We start from the raw sequence: 13,979 nt of genomic DNA on the forward strand, positions 1-13,979 counted from the left end.
TGGTTGACTGATTGGTTGGTCCTGCCAATTTAATGTATGTTGCCTCAATTAAATGTTCCTTTTGAAAAATGTGGTTCCCGAAGTATTATTGGGCTTCATCCCAATTCAGATGATTTCTTTCTTCGACCAACAATGGAGGTGCAATTTTTGACTTTCCTGTGAAACCCTTTCCTCGTGTTTTCTTTGTGTTCTTTATCCTTACGTTTAGTGGGCTTTTTGTCTCGCCTATGTATTCGACCCTATCAGCTACATTTTATAACTGTAAACACAGTTTTTGGAATCCTGTGTGCCATTTTTTTGGGTTTTGTTTTTATACGAGACTTTTGTCTAAGAGTATTGTGGTTTTAAACGCGGTTACTTTCTAATGTTTACTTTCTACCTACTCTCAATTTTCTCCGATAATCCGCACATTAAGGGAATTGACATAAACGCAAATTTATTATTTACATTTATTTTATTTTCATTAAATTATATCATTATTTAATTTTTATATTAATTTTATCTATTGTTTTGTGATTTCATTATTTTTTTGATTTATATTTCTGTATATCACTTTTTTATTTTTTTATTTTTGATTTATATATCTAGCTCTTATTTTATATTTTTCACGTAATCAGTTTTAAAAACAAAAATTTGAATAATTATTTTTTGTTTTTCATTTTATATTATATTTACTTTATTTATTATTGTGTTAATATCTTTATTATCTATCATTTTTCTTCTTTATATTATTTATATTTTTGTCTTATTCATCAATATTCTATATATTAAATCTAAATTCTCATATCAAATAAAAGAAACAAAATATCCAAACAAAAAACCATACACCAAAAAAACCAAACAGAAAAATACAAAACGAACGAAAGCACATACAACAAAAGAGACAAACAGAAAAACAACAACAAAAAAAAAATCAAGACAACCCCCCCCCACCCCCCCAACAGTTATAAACAGCCACCGGCCAGCAACATCAGGATCGAAATGCACATTACTACCAAATCCACATTGAGCGGGTAATCCCTATGCTTCTGAGCACCCTTCCATTTTCTTAACTACAACTTTATCAGTCCCTCTTTATCTGATCCGCCCTCTTAGCTCTAACAAACCACGAGTAGGCTACCTCCTTCTTTGAACAGATATTTATAGTTGGATGATTGAAAAATTAAATATATTCCTGAGTGTGGTTTAATCTTAACGTCAACAACAGTTGACCATAAGGACATAACACACACCTTAGAACAGGATACCCACACACAGAAACATATTTATAAATTATCAATCCACCCATCAAAAATCTGACACAGAACGGAGTAGCCTACACGTTGTTTGATAGAGCAAAGAGCTTGTGCTACAATAAAGATGACTAAAAGAAAGAATTTAAGAAAATGAATCGGAACTCCGACGCAATGGAATACCCTCACTTAGTAATTAAATAAGTGCACACGAACCAGAAGAAACATATTCCTGAGTCAGAAACCAGAATTGGTGCTCAATTTGGCGTTTATGTCAATCCTTATGTGCCGGGATTATCGGAGAAAAATTAGAAAGTAGGGAAGAAAGTACAACATTAGAACCGCTTTAAACACACAATCCTCTAGACAAAGTCTCGTAAAACAAAACCATAAAATGGCACACAGGATTCCAAAAACAGTGTTTACAGTAAAAAATGTAGCTGCAATAGGGAATACCTATGGCGAGACAAAAAGACCACTAAACGTAAGGTTAAAAGAAACACAAAGAAACCCGAGAAAGGGGTTTTCACAGAAAAGATCAAAAATTGCACACCATTGTTGTGGTCCAAAGACCATCATATGAATTGGGATGAATCCACCGCCCCACATAATACACTCGAACCACATTTCTCAAAAGGAAATTAATTGAGGCAACATACATTAAATTGGCAGACCAACCAATCAGTCAACCATCGTCCGAGATAGGCCGCTTGGTTGCCAATTCAAAAAATGAACTAAAGAGTAAACCAAACGTATCCAAACGGATCGGAATATTTGTAATAAACCAATGCGGAGTCACAATATGTTTTGAAGAAGTTCATCTCGCATAACCAATAATAACGAAAGGGCCCATCCTGTTCCCCCTTCCCTGTGTAATTTCCGCATCTCGTTTTAGCCAGCCCGTCACGATTGCCATTTGGCTAGTCCCTCTGGTCAGTCGTCGGTGGTTAAAGACGAGTGAAGACGTTTTGTGAACCGTATTCCGTAGTTTATTTTAAGGATTAGTGTTTTGGTATAGTTTTGTATTAAGTGCATGTCTTTAGTTAGTTATCGAAGTTGACAACAACATGTAGGTTTTTGAAAAAAAAAAATTTTTTCCTTGGGACTTAGGGCGTGCCACAACGCTTTATATGATTTGGTTTATTTTAACACTATTTTGTAATTATGTTATTTAGGTTAGTTCTTTACCTGAAAAAGAGATCAATAGCAGATCCTCGAAACGTATGTTACTGTTTTTCTTGATTCACTGAACGATGGCAAATGTGCCTAAAAACATCCTCTTACCTTCTATTGCGGACTGACTCTAGTATAGTATCATACTCAGTCCAGTGTAGACTGTGCTGTGCTTGTTTGTCATTGGTTTTTTTTCTTAGTCTAAAAACATCAGAGATCAGCTCTATTGATAATGTTGATATAGAACACCAATAGCACTAGAACTGTGTATATGGGATAAAACTTTGGGGGCGTAGTGCAACAGAACTACAACGGAGGCATGTGTATTGTTTGCAACAAACTGAATCCTCATTTTAAAGATACGTCCAATAAAAAAACAAATATACTGTATATTGATATGATTAAGCACATAAGAATGAGAATGAGCAGATATGTCTGGAAACTTCTTTCACCCTTAGTCACCATTTTGATTTTTAACTTAAAAATGTATATCTCAAGAACGAGTAATTCTAATGTACTGAAATTGTACATGTGTCTTTAGATTATAATGAATAGTTATAAAAAATCATTTCCTCTGATGTAAAATATAAAGACAGTGGCCATTATAAATTTTTGATCATAAATCAGGAATAAATGGTCTTTTATAAAAACAATAATGATACCTTACGTTTTCTGCTCGATGATGTATTGCCACTTTGTATGGTCAAAACATTGATCCACAAAAATAAACTAACGGTATCTCATTATGGTCTGATAGTAACCCATTATAATGTTAAGATTCATGTAAAGTATAAAGTTGATACAACTGTTTCTCGTGATATTAGATTTTTAGTAAAAAATTCTGTATATTGACATCATGTCGTTATACACAGTATTTAGTATTATGAACTGGAACATTATCAGTTAAGTACATAAGTATTTCGCAATGTTCCTTTTTTCATAACAAATCTCTCCTCAACGTATTGTCTAGTCTATCCACTGGCTGAATATTGTCTCTCATATTTGTTTGTTTGAGGCTTTCTGTAAGTGTGGCTGTATCTTCTTCTCTAGCAGTTAGTCACAACTCTATTGATATATGATAAAAGTTTAAGAACCTCACTAATTTTTCTCAGAATTCTATACAGAATTTTAAACACACCATCATTAGATCTGGGCACAATAATAAAGTCCTCATATTCCTCTTTTTTCTTCTTAGGTAGGGATATACAGCAGTCGTAATTTACATTTTTTCAGAGTTCTATAGTCCTCTGAACAATGCTCACAGTATGATAATCTGTATTTTGCTGAAGTATAAAAGCTGGAGAAAGACCCAGAAGAATATGCTAGTGTGAATAGCTCAACATTTAATCCCTGCATGCTCATATGCATACGTATCCACTCTATCCAAAAGAGCCTTAACCAGATGGACTGTATGGGTGTTTTATTTTATGCCCAAGACTAAAGGTTTTCTGAATGTCCCAAATATAGAATTTACAGACTCATCAGTATTTGATTCTATTTAAACTTAACTGCTTGTAAAATTCAAGAATAGATTTTATTGGTTTAAATATAGTTCTTTGAGTGTTGGGAAATGTTTATTTTAGGGTTGGCAGTCCCTTGGGGAGTGGAGAAGATGCTTTATTTTGGCACCACTCCCGGTGTAGAAGGTGAGGAAACCTCTACTGCACTTAAACCTATAACCTCTTCTGTGTGGCTTCCGGTATAACAAGATATTTAGGATAGGTTGGGGTGGAGGATTGGAGCCACATCCGCCTGAGATCCTATGGTAATTACACCATGAGGAGAAATTGTAAAGAATGGTAAAGGATGACTTATTTTATTAAGTAAAGTTAGTGCTAAGAACCCCTCTTTAACACAATGTAAGAATCAGCGGCTTGAAGGTGATTGTTGAACAACCACCACTGTTTAGGTAGGTAGGCCGCTTGTAAGGACAGGATTGCTCAGTGGCTACCCAACTAAAAAGCAGCTACACTCAAAATTGCTTGATTCATTTATCATGCGATTAACCATCATACTCACTAGACTGTACCATTGGCAACAATCTCAGAGAGGCCACTAACTCAGTCAAGCCACTATGGAAGAAGGAGAGGCTTCTTCTGTTCCAGCCTCAACCGGTTAAAACAAGCAGGGGAGGGTTTTCTCTCATATTTAGGCTTGTTAAAATGTTTAACACCAACAATCGACCTCCTCAGTAAACAAGACTTGTTGATGAAGTTGTCCCTTTACTCCAACATCCTGATGTCTGTGCTTAGTGATGTGCCATTCCTGATCATCAGATGCCCAGATGTAAATGGCAACATCAATTTTTTATTGTGCCCAGTGCTGGTTTTACTGGAAGATATAAACCAGACAAAAGCAAACCGACCTAGATCCTTGCGTTGTTAGTTTTTGTTGCAATGAAGTGTTACACTAATTGGCTGATTTTATACCTTTTTAGTAGAACCTATACTGAGTACAGTAAAAAGCGATGTGTCACTTAAATTTGGACAACCCATGAATGTTCAGGAATGGTACATCACTAAACTCAAATCTCAAGATATTGGAGTGCAAGTGTAGATTGATAGGTTTAGTCTACTGCAGCCTACTCCTAACCTCACCCATCCAGCATACCCTGTCATTTCACAGGCAGTGCAAAGTCCTTTTAGGACTAAGTGTAATTTCTCAGCTTCTTGTTCTAAGAGAAAAAAAGTGTTTGGACTGATAGAATTCAATACAAATATCTCTTGTAATTGTTATTTATTTACTAGTAGTTTTGAAAAAGTAACTAATTTTTGAATAATAGCAAAAAAATTTATTTGATTTGTTTTGTGGTATGTGATGAAAAACCATAATTCAACTCAAGATTTATACGTTATATTTTCATAAAATTCAGTTTTTATCCTTTTAAATAACACATCTTTCCACATGCAATCACACATTTTTGAATGCAGTGCATAAGGCCTTTAGAAGATGCTGTTAAAAATGTTCTTATGTAAGTCTATATTGAATGTTACATTATTTTAAGCATTTTGAGTGAAGGACCACAAGTTTCACCTTTAAAAAGTTATGTATTAAAATTTATAAGTGGTCAAAATTTTAAAGCATTGGTATTTGAGTAGAAGGTACTCATTCTGAAACAAACCATTTATGAAATTATGCATTGGATTAGGAACTGGATAATTGTCTTAAAAGAGTTTATTTCAATACCAGTATCAATAGGACACAAATATCTTTAAAAATATTTAGCGAAAACCTACAGAGTATTTGGAATTTTTTTTTAGATTCATTATAAATTAAAAAATGTTTTTAGCTTTATAGTAAAGTTACCTTTAATTCAGTCTTTATTTATTTGACGTTTATTTCCATTTAATAGTAATTGTATTAGAATTATTATTGAAATAGACCTACTCTTTTTAAACTCAGAAGTTATTTGATGATCATTATGAAAATTTAAATGTATATGTATTTTTTCACAGAGGAGGTTTATATGCTATGCCCATTAATGTAACTCGCCATCCAGGTAGGCTAAGGACTTCTATTAAAAAAACTGTGTGCAAAGCCATGGTTAACAGCTAGTACATAAATTATAACAAGAGGAAAGAAACATTTGTATGACCGGTGATGTTATAAGGCATGCTCCATATGTTGGAGACAATCACTCATGTCACAGTTGTCATCAAATTCATGTTACAATCCTGTATGTATTATGGTGGCTCCATAGTTATTCAATTATGTTGTATAAGAGAAGTGGTTTGATACGGATATGGGATGCTTTAAACCTAATGTGATCTATAAGAGAAATAAGAGAAGTGGTTTGATACTGTTAAGGGATGCTTTAAAACCAATGTAATCGATAAGAGAAGTGGTTTGATACTGATAAGGAATGCTTTAAACCTAACATGATCTATAAGAGAAGTGGTTTGATAATAAAAAGGAATGCTTTAAACCCAATGTGATCTATAAGAGAAGCGGTTTGATACAGATAAGGGATGCTTTAAGCCAGTGGTGTAGTGCCGAATTTAGCTGTACCGGAGCGACCATGGTGTAAGTATAATAGGTGTGCTACCGAGCAGATTCCCCCCGCCACCCTTGCAAAGGTCTGGCACGTGTCGTCAGCTTGGCGTTCCGACGGTGGCGTTACATTTGCAGACTTCCACTTAAACTGTCGTTTTACCCACTTAAACTAGAGCGATTGTAATAAATGTTATATATTCTGGTTCATTATTAAATATACTTCATAACAGTAGTTATTTCATGTTGAAAACTGTAATATAAATATATTATACTTACACCATGGGAGCGGCGAGTTGCTGGGTATAGCAATACAAATCTTTTTGATTATTAATAAAGTAAATTTTATTTCGTAAACTAGGCTAACACAATTTGTAATAACAAACAGATAAGCTATGATTTTAGACATATTTTGAAAAATTACTGTGCTGTCGTTCTAATACATTATTGTAGCCTGAAAAAGAATACCGTTAAAACGCATTGTAAAATCTATTAAATATTGTAAAAGTAATATTTTTACATATTTTCAACAGTAACACGAACATGAATATTGTGCGTTAACCTCTAAAGTATGTCCCAAAATTCTTCTCCTTTTCCATTCCCATTTCCTTTCTTTGGAGGTTCTGCTATTCCTGTTTGGGTGTCGGCTGCTGAACGATGTCTTCTTAGCCATGTCATGACATAGGGGTCAGGCTTCCATCTGCGGAGCGGGGGACCTTGGAGTTTTAAAAACAGTAGGGCTGAAACATGACTTACTGTCAATGAGTTCCTTAATGGTGTGAGTACGTTATTCATACTGCTGAACCCTCTTTCGCAGTCAGCGGAACTACAGGGTATTATTTTAGTGCAGTTTATAAGCTCTTGCAGTCCATCAAGTACCCGCCTGCTGTTGTCCAAGTAATCCCTGTAAGCAGTCACAGCTCTGTTGATGTTCAACTTGAAGCGTTTGCATAGCTGCTCCACTTGAGTTTGGCCAAACCCAGGTTGAATATCAGTAGGCCAGTATTCGGGTTCCAAAACTTTTAGTTGCTCTACAAACTCCTAGTTCTTGACAATTTCTTCGCTAAGCTAGTGGTAAACATTCTCTTCTTTAAGTTGCTGATTACACTAGAAATCAACTGCTCACCATTAAATGATACGATTTTAGGGGTTTCATTTAACTTTACAGAAGCTAAACAGCCTTCCCTCATGGCGACTTTTGCCTTCAGAACTATTGTCCCAGGTTTTTCTTTCAAAGATTCCAGATATCTGATTGATCTATTAATCAGTTTGTCTGCAAATACAAGGGACGTACTTCTGTTTTGCAGACTTTCAGACAACAAAGCCAATTCAGAATGTCATACATAAATGCTAAGTTTAACAAAAACTTATGGGAAGTCAGCTTCTTCAATAAACCATAATATTTGCATCTATCAGTGGATGTTCTCTCAGGATCATCCATTGCTTTAGAGAAGTGGCTGGCTAAGGCTTGATAACCAAACCACACGGCTGAAACAGTACGAAAACTGCTTGCTACCCACCTCGTGCTTAAAATTCTGCCGATTTTATTCATTTGAATATCGAGCTCCTGTGCACATTCTTTTAACTGTCGCTTATTCTTTGGAGATGTGCTGTACAACGAATAAAGTTTATCCATGAATGACTGGAAATGGTTAACCCCGGCTACTTCACTTATAGCATCCCCAATAGACAATTCCAGTCTGTGATTAATACAGTGCCATATGATAATATTAGGGTAAACAGATAAAAATCTCCTTGCTACACCTGAGTGCTTTCCCAACATGGCGTTCGCCCCGTCGCTTGTAAAGGAAACCAAGTTTCGTTTTATGTACTCGCCATAGCCATTAAAACCATATCCTTCAAGGCACTGGTGAACACTGTTAAAAACTGTCTCAGCTTTTGATCAGAAAGCTCGACTAAGTCCAAAAATAAAGTACTTGGTGGTTTATCCTTGCTAAATTCACATTTTAAATATACAATGATGACGGATTTAGAACTAATGCTTGTGCATTCATCAATGATTATTGACAGTTTTCCAGAAATTTCCTTTACTTGTTTCAAAATGCGCGTTTTCATTTCCTTTGAAATATGATCTATTATTTCGACCGCGCTATATCTTGAGTGAAGGCCTACGCCGACATCTAACCCATTTAGTTTTTGTAGCTCAAGCAATCCAAAATGGCCGCTGTACGGACGGTCGTTTTGAGCAATAAAATGTGCCGATCTAAACACAGCCTTAGTTGAATCGAGCTGAGCTTGATTCATTTGATCAATTACTTATGGCATCGAATGTTTGTTTGATTTGTCAATAATTTTTTTAGCGATTTTGTGAGCTTTCGACTGTTTATGTTCAATAATCTTTTTCCTCAAAGATTTGAGTTGATTTGTTCTATTTGAGCTATAAAAACAAACTTTGTACGAACGCCACTCATAAGAAAGCGAAACATGTTCTTTTTTGTAGGCTCCCAAATTATCGACTTCAAAACAAATTTTACAGCCTAATTTACCTTCCTTTGAGTCTATCTAAGGAAAAGCCGCCTTTTTTCTATCCCACATATCTTCTGTCCAAATTTCAGACCACTGCGTTCTGTGGGGGGGGGGGGGTGTCATCTGCTCGAACTTTCTTTTCATTAGGCTCAGGCTCAGCGAGGTTACTTATTTTAATTTTAGCTTTTGGATTTGATGTTCCAGGAACTGGATTTGAGTCAGTCATATTAGGGGCACTAAAAAATGACATTATATATTTTTGTTTAGGTTTTGGTTCCATCACTTCACAAAATTCATAAACTAATAATTAAAAAATTAGTAATAGGCTTTCACAAATGTATTATAGAGGACTCAACTCAAACAAAACTAACAGTATATACGGTACGCTGTTTGAACTCAACCACTACGACTATGACTTTCGACGATAACAGCTTAATACAAGCACTCACAACAACATAGAGACCGGGAACGCGAATAACAAGTCTCCACCTGTTTGTGTAAGTATACGTACACTTCCTGCAGTTAGTAGGAGATGAACGGGCGGGGTGGTGTGGCACACCTGTCATGGGTGGGGAGAGGGAGAGTGAGAGAGCATCCTGATTTTTATGAAGGCGCTAGTTGCGTTACAAGAGTTGTCTATTGCACAGCGCCTACAATTACCTCGATACCACTCAACGGACATATTAAGTGATGCGGGTTTGTTCTGGCCTTTTTATTATCCAACGACTCGTCACCCGCCTACCACTCTTTACAGGCGGGTGGCGCTCCAGTTCACAGCTCCGGCTCTAGATGCTATGCCGGAGCGACGCTCCTCTTCTTAAAGCTGTGCCGGAGCGCCGCTCCGGACCGCTCCGGCCCCACTACACCACTGCTTTAAGCCCAATGTGATCTATGAGAGAAGTGACAATTAATGGGTTATTTAACACTCATATATGGCTGCGTTGAGTGTTTTAAATGTCTTGAAGGTAATCATTAGTCATTTAGGTCAATTCTAATAAAAAAATATAGGTAATGTTCAAGATACTATATCATCTTCTCTTATTTACCTGATGTGGGACCTATTAACCTTTTGCAGCATGTATTGATTTGTATAAATCATCCTGACTGTGTCTATTCTTACCAATCATACTCTCACTATATACTGCCGAGAAAAGAGTTAATGAGCTATGATTTTTTCAGACTGCGTTACTTACAAGAATCATATCACGTCTAGGTTCCATAGCCAAAAATATGAATTTCACTAGGTGAAAAATAGCATACCATCATTGCAGGAGGTATGCATGGCCAAACAGTTAACAGACTCATCCCCAGTTTACTTATCCATGTATGTTTAGTTGGTGAATTAAAAGAAATAAGTATTGAGGGTATCAGTAACTTCCTACTTATATTCTTTTCTTCTGTCATTCTTCTTGTATTGCTAGCAAAATCTATTGAAAAAATCAGTTATACTGTCTTTGGCGAAGTTCACATCTCCATTTATTTATCTACACTTTCTTTAATATTAACCTTTTTGGTAATCTGTGATCAGTTGGTTATGACAGTTAGCTCACTGGATTGCACCAGTGATGTCAACAAGCTAATCTGCATCCTTGCTTACTAGTCTAAGATCTGAGAGCTTATTTGTATTGTATAAAGCATACCACCTAATTTTTCTGGAAATTGATAGAGAAATTTCTCATAAGAAAGATATTGGTCATCCATGCTAGTTATTATTTTATGAATGTCAGAGTTGGAGGGTATCAAAGGGTTAAAAAATATAAAATTATAAATTTTAAGATGATATTTTTCTTAGTTGAACACAAATATGTTTGCGGTTTAATACTGTTCTTATGTGGTGAAACTGTACATCACAGTCGACACTTAACACTGATAAAAAACTAAATTATTACACAATAAGAAAAATTAATTTTAGTATTGTAGGTACTTTAATGACCTAGTCAAAATATTTATATAATATTATAAACAAATATTTCATAAATTATTACTGCATTGCACTCATAGTGTAAGATTTAATTTAAGTTTTAAATATTTCATTTCAGAATAATTTTTAAATCCTAATATTTTAAGACCACACAAATTTCAACAAAAGAATTAAGAAACATGTTTTATTGATGAGATCAAAGTGACACCTGCAATTTAGTTCTGGCTAACCGCCACACACATATGTTGCCGAGTAGTGTACATTCTGATGAAGGAACTTAGTCTACATAGAGCTGGCTTAGATGTTTCTAGTGTTAAACAGTTATCCTGGCTTTGATATATAAAATGAATAACAGTGTCTATGAAGAAGTATAGTTCACTATTTATAATGAATCCTGTTTTATAGGAGTATTACATGCTTTATTTGCATAATAAAAAAAGGAAAATTCTGTTTTACTATTGCATTTTATTTTTCAACAATAGACTAATAAGAATTTATAAATACAAAATTTATAAAAGTGTTTTTTTTTTTATATAATTTTTGGTGTTATAAATAAATAAATAAATATAGTATTATGTAGGAAGCGGTATTTCATAATTTTTTTTTATTATTTTACAAGAGTTAGTAATTTACAAGATACTATGGTGCAATGTATCTTCCTCATAAGTATGCCAATGACGTTAATATATGAAATGCTGTTTGCTGTTCAAAGAACCAATATATATATATATATATATATATATATATATATATATATATATATATATATATATATATATATATATATATATATTGCATTTTATTTTTCAACAATAAACATAAGAATTTATAAAGTACAAAATTGCTCCGCCGGGAGTCGAAAGTGTTTTTGCGGGTATATAATTTTTGTGTTATACCATAAATACACATGATATATATTTATGGTAGGAAGCGGTATTTCATAATTTTTTTATATTATTTTACAAGAGTTAGTAATTTACAAGATACTATTTTGCGATTCAATGTTTATTGAAATTAATATATAAGGCTATTGCTTTATACAATGCTGTTAACGTATATATATATATATATATATATATATATATATGAATGATAATTTAAATAAGATTGCCTTAATCAAGTAAAATTATATAACTATGATACCTACTGTCATTACCTTGAGAAAATGTTCAAAATACAGAAGTTTACTTGTTCAGTTTCAATAATACAGAATCGGTTCACACAAAGTATTAATTAAGACAATGGCTGCGGTTGATGCAACAAACTACTACTCCGGCTGTCCTAAAGTCCTAACAAGGGTCATGTCACAGTGAAGGTGTTAATGGGTGAAATTATTGAAACAATAATTTATACATAATTGAAACACAGTATATATACAGTACAATATACAATATATAGCACTGTCCAGAGATACACTCTGCTGTATTCCGGACAGGAATGACCTGAACCAGCTCAGTGCTACACCTCTGACACCATGATACAGCTTATCCAGCTGAATTTCATGGCACTAAGTCAAATGCGAACCTTCATAAATATCCTCCTGTGAACCAGGAAAGTTTTGTCTGTTATATATTTTTTCTTTGAATTTTTGTCAGTTTCTCTACTCACAATACTCCATATAGTTTTGATTTTGTTGTTCGATCTTTGTATATCTTTATTGTAGCAAATCTTGAAGCTAGTTTTATTAACTTCTGTAGAATTTTGTTGTATGTATTTTTTTTTTAATGTTTCTCTAGTAAACTTAGCTTCCTTTTTCTGTTTAGAGACACTTTCAGCTCATCAGTGCACCAAAGTATTTTTCTTTTGGTGTTTTTTTCTTATTCCAAGATAGATTTTGGAAAAGATTCCTAAAACAGACGAATTATTGTATCCAAAAAGTGTTGAAAGTTTGTGTTGAAATCAGAATCAGAGAAAATGATTTCATGCCAAACTATTTTGGAAAGGCGTTATTTGAATTGGATTGTGTTGTTCTTACTAAAACGCCTGGCTAGAACAACCATTGCCTTGTCCTGAACTTCAGAGTTTGTAGAAAGTAGAGTTATCTAAGCATTATGATCTAAAAGACGGGCTCTGATTTGCCGGTCATTTGTTATAATAGAATCAGTAGCGGTTTTTGATTCAGCACTGATTCTAGTAGCTGTTTCAATGTGAGGAAATAGAACATAAGACTCAAACAAATAAAACAGTTTCCTTTTCTCCTTGGTGTCTGAAATAGCATCTATGTTCTCCGAAGATAACGATATCATTTACGTTAGTTTCATTTGCTATTTTGGTGAGTACATTTTGGTGTCGAAAATATTTAAAAACTCGGCTTCCAGAACGAATTGTGAACCGTATATACAGACAACCTAGAGAGGCCACCGCGCGCCGTCTCCGCTAAGCTCGACCGCCGCGCACTCTAGTACGTGTTTAACCGATAACTCCTCGAGATCAGCTCTGCTTCTAATTACATATTGAGAGGTTAGGAGACTTCGTACAGCTATGAGTAACTCTCCTCTGACACCCTGTGTACGCCCAAAAAAAAAGGAAATCGTATCAAACCCAACTAATCTTCATTACGTTTCTGATAACGAAAAGAAGCCAATGTTCAGAAATACATAGAAAATCTATGCCTTTTTTAAAAAACTGCAATTATACCTGGAGTTCCTCGAACTTACTTACAGTACTTCTAATATTTACTTGTAACAGAAATGAAGTACAATTAAAAGAGCCATTTTTACATTGATTGTCTCTGTTTCTAGAAATACTTTGGAAGGGTTAGTTATTTTGTGGAGGAGTGCACCTGTCGAGTTTCTAAAACATCCCCACTCGGCGGTTGATACGACAATGAAGTAATGTTTGTAGTGATGTAGAAACTTGTGCACCGGTCTCTGTGCGGAAGTTTTAACTTCAGATGGCCGTTTACTTGGAGGTCAACTGGCGTTGTTCCTCACGGCGCAGCATAAGTAGTACCGACGAGGTTGTTCGATGGTGTATTTTGCTCTTCCTTCTACTCCGTCTCAATTCCTTCACTGGCTGGAGTGGATGAAAGAAAACAAGACTCTATATTTCTTGTAGATAATTCTTGACAACTGTTTCCTTATTACTAGAAATCCATTGATCCGAACGCGTAGCATTAAAAAAGCTATATAAATACAAAGATTGTTGTTAATGACTTTGAGAATCTTAAAATCTTT

This window comes from Homalodisca vitripennis, chromosome 5 (genome assembly GCF_021130785.1).
Source record: "Homalodisca vitripennis isolate AUS2020 chromosome 5, UT_GWSS_2.1, whole genome shotgun sequence".
Lineage (NCBI taxonomy): Eukaryota > Metazoa > Arthropoda > Insecta > Hemiptera > Cicadellidae > Homalodisca > Homalodisca vitripennis.